General features: G+C 37.7%; 1 protein-coding gene across 2 annotated transcripts in view; it reads right to left on the reverse strand.

The window, feature by feature from the left end:
• The window catches only part of GCNT3 (glucosaminyl (N-acetyl) transferase 3, mucin type), a 52,775-nt gene that overhangs the window by 28,099 nt on the left and 8,478 nt on the right, over positions 1–16,198 (reverse strand). For both annotated transcript variants that reach the window (XM_041743975.1, XM_041743976.1), the window contains exon 2: positions 14,158–14,307. The gene's annotated coding sequence lies outside the window, so the exon portion shown is untranslated. The remainder of the gene's footprint in view (positions 1–14,157; positions 14,308–16,198) is intronic.

A 16,198-nucleotide genomic window follows, 5' to 3' on the forward strand; every position in this document is an offset into this window, starting at 1 on the left:
CTGGCAGGTGCCATTTTTCTTGGCCTCCTTCAGCCTAGATAGCCAGGTGCTTAGAAGCCACTTCCAACGCTCTCCATCTACCTTGCTAGCACTACTTTTCCCATCCCAGCATTCCCCTGCAAGCCCACCCCAGACAATCTCCCCACCTCAGCAAGTTCCTGTCCTGCCATAACTGGCGGGCAACCTCAGTTGGGACTGGCATCCCCTCAAAGTGACTATCGCCCCCACAAGACCCAGTGGGCAGCCCTGGCCAGGACTGGTACCCCTCCAAAGCAACTCCTGCCCTAAGGAGGTGGGAAGCTAACCTCACCACCAATGTTCCCACAGTAGCTACAGCCAGGCCTCTCAACTAGCCATGGCTGGAGCACACCCTTCCTACCAGTACATCTGCAGTAATTGTGACCAATCATTGCATATAGCCAGGTTGAGGGCTGGCCCCATCCACCAGGGGAGCTGCAGTGGCTGCAGTAGGGCTTCTCAGCCAGCCATGCAGGAGATAAGCCCTGTCCACAAGAGTGCCAGCCACAGTTGTGGCTCACGCATAACAGGAAGGCACAACAGAAATGCAGCCAACACAGGGGACATGCCTAGAGTGCCTGGTTCTAGTGACCAGGGAAGATTTCACTACAAACCACCACAGGGTGCCTTCTACATAAGGCTACTACTTTTAAGACCTAGAGATATAAATGACAAACCTAATACACAGAGATAAAGAGAATCAGACAAAATGAGGAGACAGGGGGATATTTTCTAAGTGAAATAAGAATAAAAACTACTAAAAGAACTAAACAAAATAGAAGAAATCTACCTGATAAAGAGTTCAAAGTAAAGGAAATATATTCATTGGACTTGAGTGAATGAACTCAGTAAGAATTTCAACAAAGATAGGAAATATAAGAAGTTACCAGTCAGAACTGAAGAACACATAACAGAAATGAAAGATACAATAGAGGGAGTCCATAGAGGATTACAGGATGCAGAAGAATGAATCACTAAGCTGGAAGATAGAGTAAAGCTGAACAGCAAAAAGGAAAAAGAACTTTAAAAAATGAGGATAGGGTAAGTGACCTCTGTGACAACATCAAGTGTACTAACATTTGCAAAATAGGAGTCACAGAAGGAGAGAGAGAAGGGGGCAAAAAACTGTATTTGAAGAAATAATAGCTGGGCGGCCCTGGTGGCACAGCGGTTTAGCGCTGCCTACAGCCTGGGGTGTGATCCTGGAGACTCAGGATTGAGTCCCGCGTGGGGCTTCTGCATGGAGCCCACTTCTCCCTCTGCCTGTGTCTCTGCCTCTATCTCTCTATGAATAAATAAATAAATAAATAAATAAATCTTTTTAAAAAATGAAGAAATAATAGCTAAAACCTTTCCTAATTTGGGAAAGGAAAGAGACCTCAAAGTCCAGGAAGCATATGGAGTGCCAAGCAAGATGAATTCCAAAGAAGTCCACAACAAGATTTAGATAATTAAAAAGGCAAAAATAAATAAAAATAAAATCTTAAAATGCAGCAAGATAAATCAAACAGTTATGTATAAGGAAAACCTCATAAGATTATAGAATGATTTTTCACTAGAAATTCACAGGCCAGAAAGGTATGTTATATTTATATATATATATATATATATATATATATATATATATATATATATATATATATATATATATATATATATATATATTATTCACAGGCCAGAAAGGTATGTTATATTTATATATATATATATATATATATATATATTTTCATATATATTGAGTATGATATATTCAAAGTGTTGAAAGAAAAAAACCTAAAGTAAGAGTACTCTATCCAGCAAGATTATCATTCAGGATTGAAGAAGAAATCAAGAGTTTCCCCACCCCCACACACACACACACAAAGAGTTTCCCACACAAAAATTAAAGGAGTTTATCACCACTAAACCAGCCTTATAAGAAATGTTAAAGGGAATTCAAGTGGAAAGAAAAAGCCATGACTAGAAGAAAATCATAAAAGGAAAAAATACATCAGTAAAAGCAGACACTAAGTTAAAGAAGTAGATTACTTAGAAAACTAATATGGAGGCTAAACATAAAAGTAATATAATCAGTTACAACTAGTAATCCTTAGTCAAAGGATGTACAAAATAAGAAAATATAAAATACGACATCATATACATAAAATGTGGGAGAGTTTAAAAAGTAGTTCTTTTAGAATGTGTTTGAACTTAACTGATCACCAACTTAGCATCAACTACAGCATATAATGGATGTTATGTATGAACACCATGGCAACCACAAACCAAAGACTTATAATAGATGCACAAAAAATAAAGAGAAAGAAAGCCAAGCAAAACACTAAAGAAAGGAAATCATAAGGTAAGAGAACAAGAAGAAAGGAACAGAGAAGAACTACAAGAACAGCTAGAAAACAATGAACAAAATGGCAGGAAGTCTAATACCTATCAATAATTACTTTAAATATAAATAGTCTAATTGCACAAATCAAAAGATATAGGGTATAAGAATGAATTTTTTAAAAACCTATCTATATGCTGTATACAAGAGACTCATATCAGACCTAAAGACACATACAAATGGAAATCGAAGGAATGGAAAAAGATACTCCACACAGATGGAAGGGGGAAAAATAAAGCTTAGGTAACAATACTTCTATCAGGTAAAATAGACATTAAAACAAAAACTGGGGACACCTCGTGGCTCAGCAGTTTCAGCATCTGCCTTCGGCTCAGGGCATGATCCCGGAGTCCTGGGGTCGAGTTCTGCATTGGGCTTCCTGCAGGAGCCTGCTTTTCCCTCTGCCTAGGTCTCTGCCTCTATCTGTGTGTGTGTCATGAATAAATAAACAAAATCTTAAAAAAAAAAAAAACCTGTATAAGTAACAAAGAAGGGCATTACATAATGATAAAGGGATTAATTCAACAAGAGTACATAACAATTATAAATATCTATGCACTCCACAAAAGAGCGCCTAAAAATATAAAGCAAATACTAAGACACAAATGGAGAAGTTGACAGTAATGCAATAATTGTAGGGGACTTGAATATCCCATTTGCATCAATGGATAGATCATCCAGACAGAAAAATTTATAAACAGTGTCTTTGAATGGCATAGATCAGATGGACTTAGCAGATATATTTAGAAAACTCCATCCCCAAACAGCAAAATACAAATTCTTTTCAAGTGGAAAGAATGGAAGATTCTTCAAGATAGATCACATTAGGCCACAAAACAAATTTAAATAAATTTAAGAAAACTGACATCCTATCAAGCATCTTTTCTGACCACAATGGTTTGAAACTAGGAACTCATTCCTAGAAAAGAACTGGTGCTACTAAACAGTGAATGGGTCAACAAAGAAATGAAAGATGAAACTACAAAATACCTGGAGACAAATGAAAATGGAAACACTACATCTCAAAATATTTGGGATGCAGCAAAAGCAGTTCTAAGGGGAAAATTTATAGATCCAGGCATACCTCAAGAAACAGTAAAAATCTCAAATAGTCTAGCCTTACACTTAAAGGAATAAGAAAAAGAAAAACAAATATATCCCAAAATTCATAGAAGAAAGGAAATAATAAAGATTACACGCAACAGAGACTTTAAACAATTAGGAAAGATCAGAGAAGCCAAGAACTGGTTCTTTGAATGGATACACAAAAATTGGTAAACCTTTAGCCAGACTAATCAAGAAAAAAAAAAAAAGAGGACGCAAATAAATAAAATCAGTAATGAAAGAGGTTGGGTGGTTGAGCGTCTGCCTTTGCCTCAGGGCATGATCCAGGAATCCCCAGGATCAAGTCCCACATCAGGCTTCCTGCATGGAGCCTGCTTCTCCCTCTGCCTATGTCTCTGCCTCTCTCTGTGTCTCTCATGAATAAATAAATTAAAAATCTTTTTAAAAAAGAAGGAATATTCCTCAATATAATAAAGGCCATATATAACACACAGCTAACATTATACTCAGTGGTGAAAACTTGAAAGCTTTTCCTCTAGGATCAGGAACAAGACAATCTTACCACTGTTATGCAACATAGTACTGGAAGTTCTAGCCACAGTAATCAGACAAGAAAAATAAGTAAAAGTCCTCTGAATTGGTAAGAAATAAAACTGTCAATGTTTGTAGATGACATGATGTTATCTATAGAAAACCCTAAAGACTCTACCAAAAAACTATTAGAATAAGTGAATTCAGTAAAGTTGCAGAATACAAATATATAGAAATCTGTTGCATTTCTGTACACTAATAGCAAAATAGCAGAAAGAGAAATGTAGAAAGTTATTCTATTTACAACTGCAAGAAAATGAGCAAAATACCTAGGAATAAATTTAATTAAGGAGATGAAAACCTATACTCTAAAAACTAAGACAGTGATGAAAAAATTGAAGAAAACACAAATTAAAGGATATTCTATGCTCATGGTTTGGAAGAATATTGTTAAAATGTCCATACACCCAAAGCCATCTACAGATTTAGTGTAATCCCTATTAAAATACTATTTTTCACAGACCTAGAACAAATAATCCTAAAACTTGTAAGGAATCACAAAAGACCCTGAATAGCCAAAGCAATCATGAAAAAGAACAAAGCTAGAAGTATCACAATCCCAGATTTTAAACTATAACACAAAGTTATAGTAATCAAAACATTAGAGTATGGGCACAAAAATAGATACATAGATTAATGCCACAGAAGAGTCCAGAAATAAACACATGCTTATATGGCCAATTAACGTATAACAAAGGAGGCAAGAATATACAGTGAGGAAAAAGACAGTCTCTTCAATATATGGTGCTGGGGAAACTGGATAGTTACATGAAAAAGAATGAAACTGGACCACTGTCTTACACTATACATATACTAAAAGTCAATTAAAGACCAAATGTAAGACTTCAAATCATAAAACTCCTTAAAAAATCATAGATAGGAAACCCATGGACATTGGCCTTGGTGCAGTAACAATCTGCACCAAGAGAAAAAAAAGCAAAAACAAGGACTACAGCAAACTAAAAACTTTTACACAGCAAAGGAAAACATACAAAAGGAACAGGCAACCTACTGAATCAGAGAAGACAATTGCAAATGATAAATCTCATTAGGGGTTAATACAGCTCAATGTCAAACAACAAACAATCCAAGTAAAATATGGACAGAGGAATTGAATAGACATTTTGCCAAAGACAACATACAGTTGGCCAACAGACACAGGAAAACATGCTCTATATTACTAATTATCAGGGAATATAAATCAAAAACACATCTTTCAGAATGGCTAAGATCTAAAGGACAAGAAATAACAAGTGTTTGTGAGAATGTGAAGGAAAAGGAACCCTTGGGCACAGGTGGTGGGAATATTAATTGGTGTAGTCACTCTAAAAAACAATAGGGAATTTCTTAAAAAAAAAAAACAAACTAAGAATAGAAGTACCATAGAATCCAAAAATTCTACTTGTGGGTATTTACAAAGAAAACAAAACCACTAATTCAAAAAGGTTTATGCAGTACTATGTTTATTGCAGCACTATTTATAATTTATAAAGTATCCAAGATATGGAAGCAACTTAAGTGTCGATCAATAGATGAATAAAGAAGTTGTGATATGCACAATGGAACATTACTCAGTCATAGAAAAGAATGAAATCTTATGATTCATAACACAGATGGACCTAGAGGGTATCATACTAAGTGAAATAAGTCAGACTAAGAGGTATAAATATCATGTGATTTCATTTATATGTACAATCTAAAAAAATAAACAGACTCATAATTATAGAGAAAAGAGTGGTAGGTGCCATATGGGTAAAGCATTAGGGGATGGATGGAATAAGGGCATTACAAGGTGCAAACTTCCAGTTACAAAATAAATAAGTCAGGGATTAAAAGTACAAAATAGAGAATATAGTCATTAATATTGTAATAACTTTGTATTGTGACCAACAGTGACTACACTTATGGTGAGCATTTCATGTTAGTAACTATTGAATCACTATACTTTACACTTGAAACTAATATGTCAGGTAGACTTCAGTTCAAAAAAGCAAAGGAAAATAAGAAAATATACATGTATATGATTTTCTTTTTTGCTGAGAAATACAGAAAAGACAAACCATAAAAATAAAGTGGTTAACTTAGAAAGGAATGGAGAGGAGGAAAACAATGAAAATTATATGGAAGGCACACAACTCTGAGTATATCTTTGTGGAATGGTTTTGATTATTAGAAATATTGGGCAGCCCAGGTGGCTCAGTGGTTTAGCACCTGCCTTCAGCCCAAGGCGTGATCCTGGAGACCCAGGATCGAGTCCCAGCTTGGGCTCCCTGCATGGAGCCTGCTTCTCCCTCTGCCTGTGTTTCTGCCTCTCTCTCTCTCTCTCTCTCTCTCTCTCTCTCTGTGTGTGTGTGTGTGTGTCTCATGAATAAAATCTTTAAAAAAAATAAAAAATATGGTAATACACCCATGTCAAAAAAATAAAATTAAATAGCAAGGGATAGGGGAATAAAACTAAACACAAATAGGAATAGGTGGATTTACTTTAATAGACTAACATTGCCACACTGAAGGTGGTAGTTGGAAGATCTAACCCAAGTGACTGAATGCAGCACTTGGACTAGGTACATGTAGGCTAAAGACAATAGAACTACAAACAAATCTTGAATTGTTTTTAGTAAGTTTGCTTTTTTGCAGTGGCTAAGCATGCAAATGAAAATTCTTTTATGCAAAATTATAGGTCTTAGGAAATGAAAAAAATATAAAAAACATGTTTATGTTCTTAGGAACTGGGTTGGGTTTCTCACTGTGGTTCTAGGAAATATAAATGTAGGATGAGAAAAGCCAAAGAACTCTGTAGGGTAGGGGCATCTGGGTGGCTCAGTCAGATAAGTGTCCAGCTCTCGATTTCAGCTCAGGGCGTCATCTTGGGATCTTGAGATTGAGCCCCATGTCAGGCTCTGTGCTCAGCAGGGAGTGTGCCTCTCTCTCTGTCTCTCTCTCTCCTCTACTCCCTCTCCCCTTGCTCACAATTCCTCTAAAATAAATTAAATAACTCTTAAAAAAAAAAAAAAAAAGAACCCTGGGGTAAAATTGGAATTGAAATCATTAAAGTGAAATCATGGCTTCTAAAAAATCATATAGATAGCATATATATTATATAATAGTAAATATATGTATAAAATAGTATATATATAATAGTAAATATATATATAAATTTTAGAAACCATTGTCAAACATTATATACATACATTTCCTCTAGATCAATCCACTGAAAGAGCCTAGAAATAACAATACCCCAAGAACTATTAGCACACCTAGTCCCTACATTTTGCTTTCTAAATATCATTCTTCCCTAAAAAGAATCGTGGCAACTTGGAGCCGTGGATGATTCCAGGGCTGGGTTAAGAAAGGTATAAGATGAGACTGAAATATCCTGCTGTGCCGGAAAGTAAGAAAAATGCTCCAGAAAATGATGAAAGTGTGTTAAAAACACAAGAGCCAGCTAGAAGGGACTGATCTGAAACAACTGGAGTGTTAAAATATATTAGGACAGTAATAGATTATAATAAGTGTTTTTAAGATTGTATTTATTTATTCATGACACAGGCAGAGGCTCCATGCAGGGAACCTGATGTGGGACTTGATTCCTGGACACAGAATCACGACCTGAGCCAAAAGTAAACGTTCAACCACTGAGCCACCCAGGTGTCCCAGGTTATAACAGATTGACTAAATTAGGAATTCATGGGTTCATACTAATAAATAGATATGATAGTTTGAGAGATGATGGATGGATGAATGGATGGACGGACAGATGGGCAGATGGAAGGACGGACAAGCAAATGAGAGGACAGAGACCCTTTCTTTACAGTTGAAGACTAATTGATAAATATGAAGGGGATGATAGAATCAGAAAATCATCATTTTGCAACCACCCCAGTAAAAGATTGGTTCGTGCACGGATCATCAATGGATTCTAAACATAGAGTGGAAGTTTAAAAAAAAAACAAGGTATCTGCCTGACCTTACGGTGCCCGCCCCAGATTATTTATTAACAGCAAAGGTTAAAATATTAATAATACAGTGGAAAAACTAGACAACACCTTGACTTGGATGATTAACACCAGTAAGGAACAGATATTGTATGCCTCCAGATGCCCCACCTTGAGAAGGACACATACTTTCTTATACAATGTCCCAGCCAGACTTGAACCCAATATGAGGAAACATCAGGCTGCTTCAGGTTGAGACAACATTCTATAAAATAAATATCCTGTGTTCTTTAAAAATCTCTTCAAAGCTGGGGTGCCTGGCTGGCTTAGTTGGTAAAGTGTAGGACTTTTTTTTTTTTTAGTTGTGTGACTCTTGATCTCAGGGTCATGAGTTCAAGCCCCAAAATGGGCATAGAGCCCACTTTTAATTAATTAATAATTATAAAATTAAAAAATAAAAAAATCTCTCCAAAGCCCAAGGCTGAACAAGTGCTCCAGGTAAAGCAGGGTAAAGAGATTTGACAACTAAATGCAACACATGATCTTGCACCAGGACAAGAAAGGTACTAGGTAGAAAATGTTCTACAAATTAAAAATATTCTATAAAGAAACACTATATAATATATATAAAATGGGACAATTGACAAAATTAAAATATGGACTATGTTAGATGAAAGTATAGTATCAAGGTAAAATTTCCTTCATTTGGTACAAAATACACACTGAAGTCTTAAGGGGTAGGGAGAAAGAGGTAGGAGTATGAAACCTACTTTCAAATGATACAGCGAAAATATTTGTGTACAGCAGGGTGGAGAGAGAGAAGGAGAGAGAGAAAATGAGAAAGCATAAATGGCAAAATGTTAACATTTAGGGAATCTGAATGAAATGTATGTGGGATTTTTTGCATTAATTTTGCAGCTTTTCTGTTAGTGTGAACATACCTTTTTATTAAAAGATAAAAGCAGTCTGAATGTATTTTTTGTTAAAAATAAAAAGGCTTTAAAATCTAGTAAGGGGCAGCCTGGGTGGCTCAGTGGTTTAGTGCCGCCTTCAGCCCAGGGCCTGATCCTGGAGACCCCGGATTGAGTCCCACATCAGGCTCCCTGTATGGAACCTGCCTCTCCCTCTATGTGTCTCTGCCTCTCTCTCTCTCTCTGTATATCTCATGAATAAATAAAATCTTTTAAAAAAAAATCTAGTAAGTATTGGTGCACCTGGGTGGCTCAGTCAGTTAAGCGTCCGACTCTTGGTTTCAGCTCAGTTTGTGATCTTGAGGTCATGAGATCAAGGCCCACATTGGGTTCCATGCTCAGTGTGGAATCTGCTTAAGCCTCTTTCTTCTTCTCGCTCTGCCCCTCCCCCCTGTGCTCTTTCTCAAGTAATAAAATATTTTTAAAAGAATCTAGTAAGTATTATACAAAGAGAAGAGAGAAACAGGAGGAGGGAAATGACACAGAATATGGAGAGAGCCCCTCTACTCTGTTCTACCCACCTTCCCATGCCTCATTCACTGAGGCACAGGGGGATGTAGTGTGCAGTAGTCGGCCAGGGAATAAATGAAGCAAATGTTAGTGTGATTTGATGAGACCAGGGTTACATTATACAGAAAGAGAAAACAAATTATGGAGTTCAAAGGAACTATGCATGAATTTTTATAAAAACCCTTCACTTCTTAAACAAATATAGTACTCAGTGAGGGTTTCCTTTGCCTGGGCTTTAGATACCCTAATATGAGAATATATGAAGAATGTGGCCAAGGCCAATACATAGAACAGAGGACTAGAATCAAAGATTTTGGAACAGATATTTGCCAAATATAGAGTTTATGTCAAAGGCAATTTTGTACATGGAGCTAGACTACCAGGTCCTGGCCATCCTCAGGCAAAACTATAGAGCTTGGCTTCTAGAGATAAAGGGTCAGAGCAGCCAACTATTTGCCTTGCGGCTTCAATTCTAGATTCTTCCATGGGTTTCACAAGCTCTCTCTCCTCTCTCCTTCTACTTCTCCTGGGAATGGTAGAATTTTTCCTGAGCAAATTTATCAACCCCACCTCTGTGGCAGTTTAGGCAAACAGAACAACTCCTTCCACGTGGTTAGTGTTTGCTCTCCAAATTCCATAGTTCCACAAGACAAGCTGGGACCCATGGGCTCTGGCCAAGCCACCAAGGTGCAGAGTGCTAAATGCCACAATACTGATGAGCTGGGTGTCCATACTCAGAGCATTTTGGATTCCAGGTTCAGTGGCTTCAACATCTGTTCCTATTAAAGGAGCACCTACTTTTTGTTTAATTGGGGCAGTGTGGGGAGCTCACATGTTCTTTTACCACATTCCCCACCCTCAATCACTCCCCCTTCTTCCCTTTGGCTCCCTGACAACACTTCTGGAACTTCTCACTTTCTTTGGTCACTTCTACATAAGATGTAGCCTCTCTACAATAGCAAAACACTGGAAATAACCTAAATATCTGCACTAGAGGAAGAGGTGAATAAAGTAGCCTATTATGAAATATTAAACAATGTAAAATCAATGTGAGACTCATAGAGAAGTGAATATGAGAGCAATTAGAAGATAAAGACTAATTACAGGTAAAAAATACAAATTACAAAATTGCACACTATTATTATGAGAATGTAAATTGCATGCATCTGGGTAAGGTCTGAAAGAAAACCTGAAAAACAAAATCATTCCCTTTTGTTATTCATTAATATTTACTTGGTGCTTGCCATGTGCTGAGCCCTGTTTTAGGGGCTTTAGAAACGTTATTTACTACCTACCTTAAAGGCCTATTATAAGGATTAGCATTTTCCCGGTTTTCTGGATGAGGACAGAGAAGTTGAAGATTACACAGCTAGTTAACACTAGAACCACGACTTGACCCCATCCAAGTGGGACTCTACCAAAACAAAAACTTTTGCACAGTGAAGGAAACCATCAACAAAATGAAAAGGCAACCTACTGAATGGGAGAAGATATTTGCAAATGACATATCTGATAAGGGGCTAGTATCCAAAATATACATATTAAAAAAAAACTTGTACAATTTAACACACACACACACACACACACACACACACACACACACACAGAAACTCCCTCAAAATCTAATTGGGTGCCTGGGTGGCTCAGTCAGTTAAGCATTCAACTCTTGATTTCTGCTCAGGTCATGAGATCGAGCCCCACATTGGGCTCGTACTCAGCAGAGTCTGCTTGGGATTCTCTCTCTGCCCCTCCACCTACTTGTATGCCCACAATCTATCAATCAATCAATAAATAAAATCTTTTTAAAAAACAATCTGATTATAAATGGGCAGAGGACCTGAACACACCTTTTGCTAAAGAAGATCTACAGATGGCCAACAAACACATGGAAAGATGCTCAACATCACTCATAATCAGGGAAATACAAATCAAAACTACAATGAGTTATCACACTTGTTACTTCAGTCTTTTTTATTTTAGCCATCTGACAAGTGTCAGCAAGAATGTGGAGAAAAGGGAACCCTTGAACATAGTTGGTGGGACTGTAAATTGGTACAGCCGTTCTGGAAGACAGTACAGAGGTTCCTCAAAAATTAAAATAAAAATACCATATAATCCAATAGTTCCACTACTGGGTATTTGCCTGAAGGAAACAAAAGCACTAATTTGAAAAGATATATGCATCTCTATGTTTGCTACAGTATTATTTACAGTAGCCAAGATATAGAAGCAACCTAAGTGTCCATCAATAGATGAATGAAGAAGGAAGACATGGAATGTAGATATAATGAAATTTTAGCCATAAAAAAGAATGAGATCTTGGCTTTTGTGACAATACAGATGGACCTAGAGAGTATTATGCTAAGTAAAATAAGTCAGAGAAAGACAAATCCCGTATGATTTCACTTATATGTGGAACCTAAAAAAAATAATAATAATAAGCAGAAACGGACCCATAAATGCAGAGAACAAACTGATGATTGCCAGAGGGGAAGGACATAGAGGGATGAGTAAAGAGGAGAGGGAGATACAGACTTCCAGTTATTGAATGAATAAGTCATGAGAATACAAGGTACAGTGCAGGGAATATAGCCAATGGTATTATAATAGGGTAGTATGGTGATAGATTGTAGCTACATGGGTAGAGAGCATAGCATAATGTGTAGAGTTGTCAAATCACTATGTTGTACACCTGAAATGAATGTAACAGTGTATCAAGTATATTTCAATTTCAAATAATTTTTACTGAGATACCTGGGTGGCTCAGTTGGTTAACCATCTGACTCTTGATCTCAGCTCGGGTCTTGATCTCAAGGTTGTGAGTTCAAGCTCCATGTTGGGCTCCACACTGGGTGTATAGCCTACTTAAAAATAACTAAAAATAAATTTTAAATGAATTTTTAAAAATAAATGTTTACAAAAAGAACTTAGTGATTTGCTTATGTGTCTTAAGAACATATTTATAGATAAGATGATAGAATTTCTGGGAATACTTCAAATTAACAGTGAGTGGAGGTATGGGTAGAGCAGGACTGGCCAATGGATTGATAATTATTGAAGGTGTATAAGGGTTCATGGAGATTCATTTTACTGTTCTACTTTTGTATATACTCAAAATCCTTCATAATGAAGGTTTTTAAAAGTACATTTACTATGAAAAATGATACTCAAGGTTATTGATGCAATACAAATATGATTACAAGCCTTGAAGACTCTTTCTTGGGAATAATCATATATACCATAGAATATAATAGTAATGAACAGATTTGATTTTTATGGTACTTTTTTAACCCAAAACATACACTATTTCAAGTGAAATTTTAGTGATATTGGTTCAAACTATCAAACTATAAATTTCAAGAGTTTAAAATAGTTCTCATAAACTTATAGCAAGCATGTTTTAAAGATGTACTTAACATCACTAAGGAAATCAGCAGGATAGAGCTGGTTCCAAAGAGAATAGGCAAATACACAACCAATGGCAAGAGTAATACAGAAACAAACTTCCTGGCTCACATTTTACAAGATAAATAAATTGTTAAACTTTCAGACTATCTTTTCTAATAGAAGTTTAGAATCTGTTTGCATCTATTTTGCATCTATTCAGAACAAAAATCTACAGAAAGTTTGCATCTATTCAGAACAAAAATCTACAGAAAGTTTGCATCTATTCAGAACAAAAATCTACAAAGAGCATTAATTTTATGGTCTGGGCCCCAATCAATGGTAAATAATAAGCTAAGATTACGTGTCTTTGAATCAGATGACTTAGCAGATATTAGACAACGCTGTAAGTGTCTGATATGATTTTCAGAGGACATGTTGCTCTCTCATTGTCTCATTTGTAGTTGTGGATGATTTTCCTTAATAGGATCTTGCCCCCCAGCAACCATGAAGCATTACAGTTTTCTGTATTGTGAAGTCTCAACCCAAAAATAACATACTGGATTCTGCATGTTATCTCACTTTGGGTTTGGTGAAATTGGTAAGGATTTTAAATGCATTCTTTGTGGGGCACCTGGGTGGTGCAGTCAGTTAAGCATCTGACTTCAGCTCCAGTCATGATCTCAGGGTCCTGGGATCAAGCCCCACATCAGGCTCTCTGTCCCTCTGTCCCCTCCCGCTCAAGCTTGCTCTCTCTCCCTCTCTCTCTTAAATAAATAAATATTTAAAAAATAATAATAATAATAATAAAGAAAGCACTTCCATAACTGGTCTAGAGAGGCCAGAACACAAACCAACCTGCATTCTACCTGCAACATTCCAGAATACAGGTCAGCTGACAACTTCAGTTTGTTTTTTCATCTGTAAAGTGGAGATAATTCCCACCTGACCTATCTCATAGGTTAGCTCTCCTGCTCAATTAAGTCAAAATACGTGAAGTATTTTGAAGCAAGAATGGCAGGTTAACATAAACTGACATCATTATTGTCATTACTCATTACTAGTTTAGGCCCAGAGTCTAGACCTATGTTTACCCCTACTACAAATATAGGAACTAGGCCTTAGGGTTCTTTTTTTTTTTTTTTTTTTTTTTTTTTGCTTTACCTCAGTCAGAATCAGAATTTGGTGAACAGATCTGTATTGCATCTACACTGTTCTTGTACAACCCATGAACCCATGTTTCCTTGGGCTGCACCAGCTGAGATAAAAGTGAAAATTTCAGAAGTCTACCTCCAATACTTACAAACTTTGTGGACCAGGACCACCTCCCTGTCCTTTAAAGACATCACCAGAAGGGCGCCTGGCTGGCTTGGTCAGAAGAGCATGCGACTCTTGATCTCTGGTTGTGAGTTCGAGCCCCACATTGGGTGTAAAGATTGCTTAAAAATAAAATCTAAAAAAAAAATAATAATAATAAATCATCAGAATGTTCCTGTGCTTACTAGGATGCCATATTCCCCTTTCCTCAATTGCTCTTTTGAACCCTCCACTGGCTAGTCAAGAGCTTCCTGAAACAAACTCCAGCTGCCATTGTACCTGGTGTTTGCTGTTCATGGCCTTGTTGACCATATCAAAGACCCTGGCACCCACTTTCCCTAAAGTTACTTATGCTTATTAAAATCACCCATGCTTCAGTGGTGCTGAGCTAGACCATGCTGAACCAGCCCTGCTAGGGGACCCTGTGGTGACACCAGCAGCCAGAGCCTCCAATGTTCCACCAAGACAGCTCATTTTAGCTACTGCTGGCAAATGAAGTGGCAACGAGTACTGGCACCATCTCTTATGATCTCTTATCAATGCCCAGGTCTGCCTTAATAATTTGTAGGGTCTGGTGAAAATTAAAACACACAGCTCTTTGTCAAAAACTTAAGAATTTCGAGATGGTAATGGAGAGCATTAAACCAAGTGCAGGGCCCTGTGTGTCGGTGAAGGTCACAGGCCCACATAGCTGGTTCGCTGACAATGCTGAGACCACTTTGAAGATACTTCCCAGGGGGAAAAAAATGCTTTCTTTACTTTTTCGCCCCATGGTGTAACTAGGCTCAACACTACTAGTCCAACCTCTTTAAGACTGTGTGTCTAACTAAAATAATCAGCTCTTTTGGTTTGGTTGTTACTGTTTACTCCAGTTGCTGCTGCTCACTTCCATCACCTTCCCCCACTGGACACAGGCACAATGCAGCAGTGCCGTACTCTGCATCTCCACTTCCTATCTCCCCATGGGCCAACGGCCCTGGCACCTGAACATCTTGTTCCTTGGAAGGAGTTCAGCGAAATTCCTCAACCTCATGCAAGTGGACTTACAGTGATGCTTGCACCCCACTCCAGACAAATCAAGCCTCCGGGGCAGCCACCCAAAATGATTGATGCACCAATTCTGACTGCTTGGTTGCCAGAAGCCAGGGAAACCACTATGTCAAAACTGCCAGCAGTTTCATGTTTAAAGGAGAGGCAAAATTAAACATTGGTGAATTTTTATTCTGGAATACTTCAGGGCAATTTTGGAGATGCAAAGCAAACAGCCAGATCGTGCTCCAGGATAAGGTGGCTGAGTCTGAAGCAACGTCAGCCTGCAAGATGCAACTACATATTAGCAGGGATGAGAAGGGAAAAGGGGAGGATTCCTTACTTCTTGGGTGTGATACTGTGATTTATAATAAAAATTTATTTATTTGGCCTTCATCCCCATTTCTGCCACCAAGCTCCTAACACCTTTGGCATTTTCTAAGTGATAAAATTGACCCGGTGTCTTGTATTATGTGAATGAGGTGACTTTAGAAATGTGCCTGCCAACCAGGAGAACCTGCCTTCTGATTAGAGTCGGAGCTCTAAGTCCCATATGACTTTCAGGGAGAGGAGAAGAGAGGGGGAATTAATCACCCACAGCCAATGATTTAATCAATTGTTCCTATGTAATGAAGCCTCCATTAAAACTCAAGAGGAGGGGGCGCCTGGGTGGCTCAGTCGGTTCAGTGGCTGACTCTTGACTATGGCTGAGGTCACCACCTCAGATTCTTGGGATGGAGCCCCATATGTTGGGGCCACCACTCCAGTGAGGAGTCTGCTCAAGGATTGTCTCGCTCTTTCTCTCTCTTTCTGTCTCTGCTCCTCTCCCACATGCACATACTCTTTCTCTTTAAAAAAACAAAATCAAAACCAAAACAAACCCTCAAGATGATAGGTTCAGAGAGTTTACAAATTGGTGAACACGGGGATTGGGGGGACATGGCACACTTGGAGAAAGCATAGAAACTGTGTCCTTTCTCCATATGTTGCCCCATGCA

Source organism: Vulpes lagopus, chromosome 2 (assembly GCF_018345385.1).
Source record: "Vulpes lagopus strain Blue_001 chromosome 2, ASM1834538v1, whole genome shotgun sequence".
In the NCBI taxonomy this organism is placed as follows: domain Eukaryota; kingdom Metazoa; phylum Chordata; class Mammalia; order Carnivora; family Canidae; genus Vulpes; species Vulpes lagopus.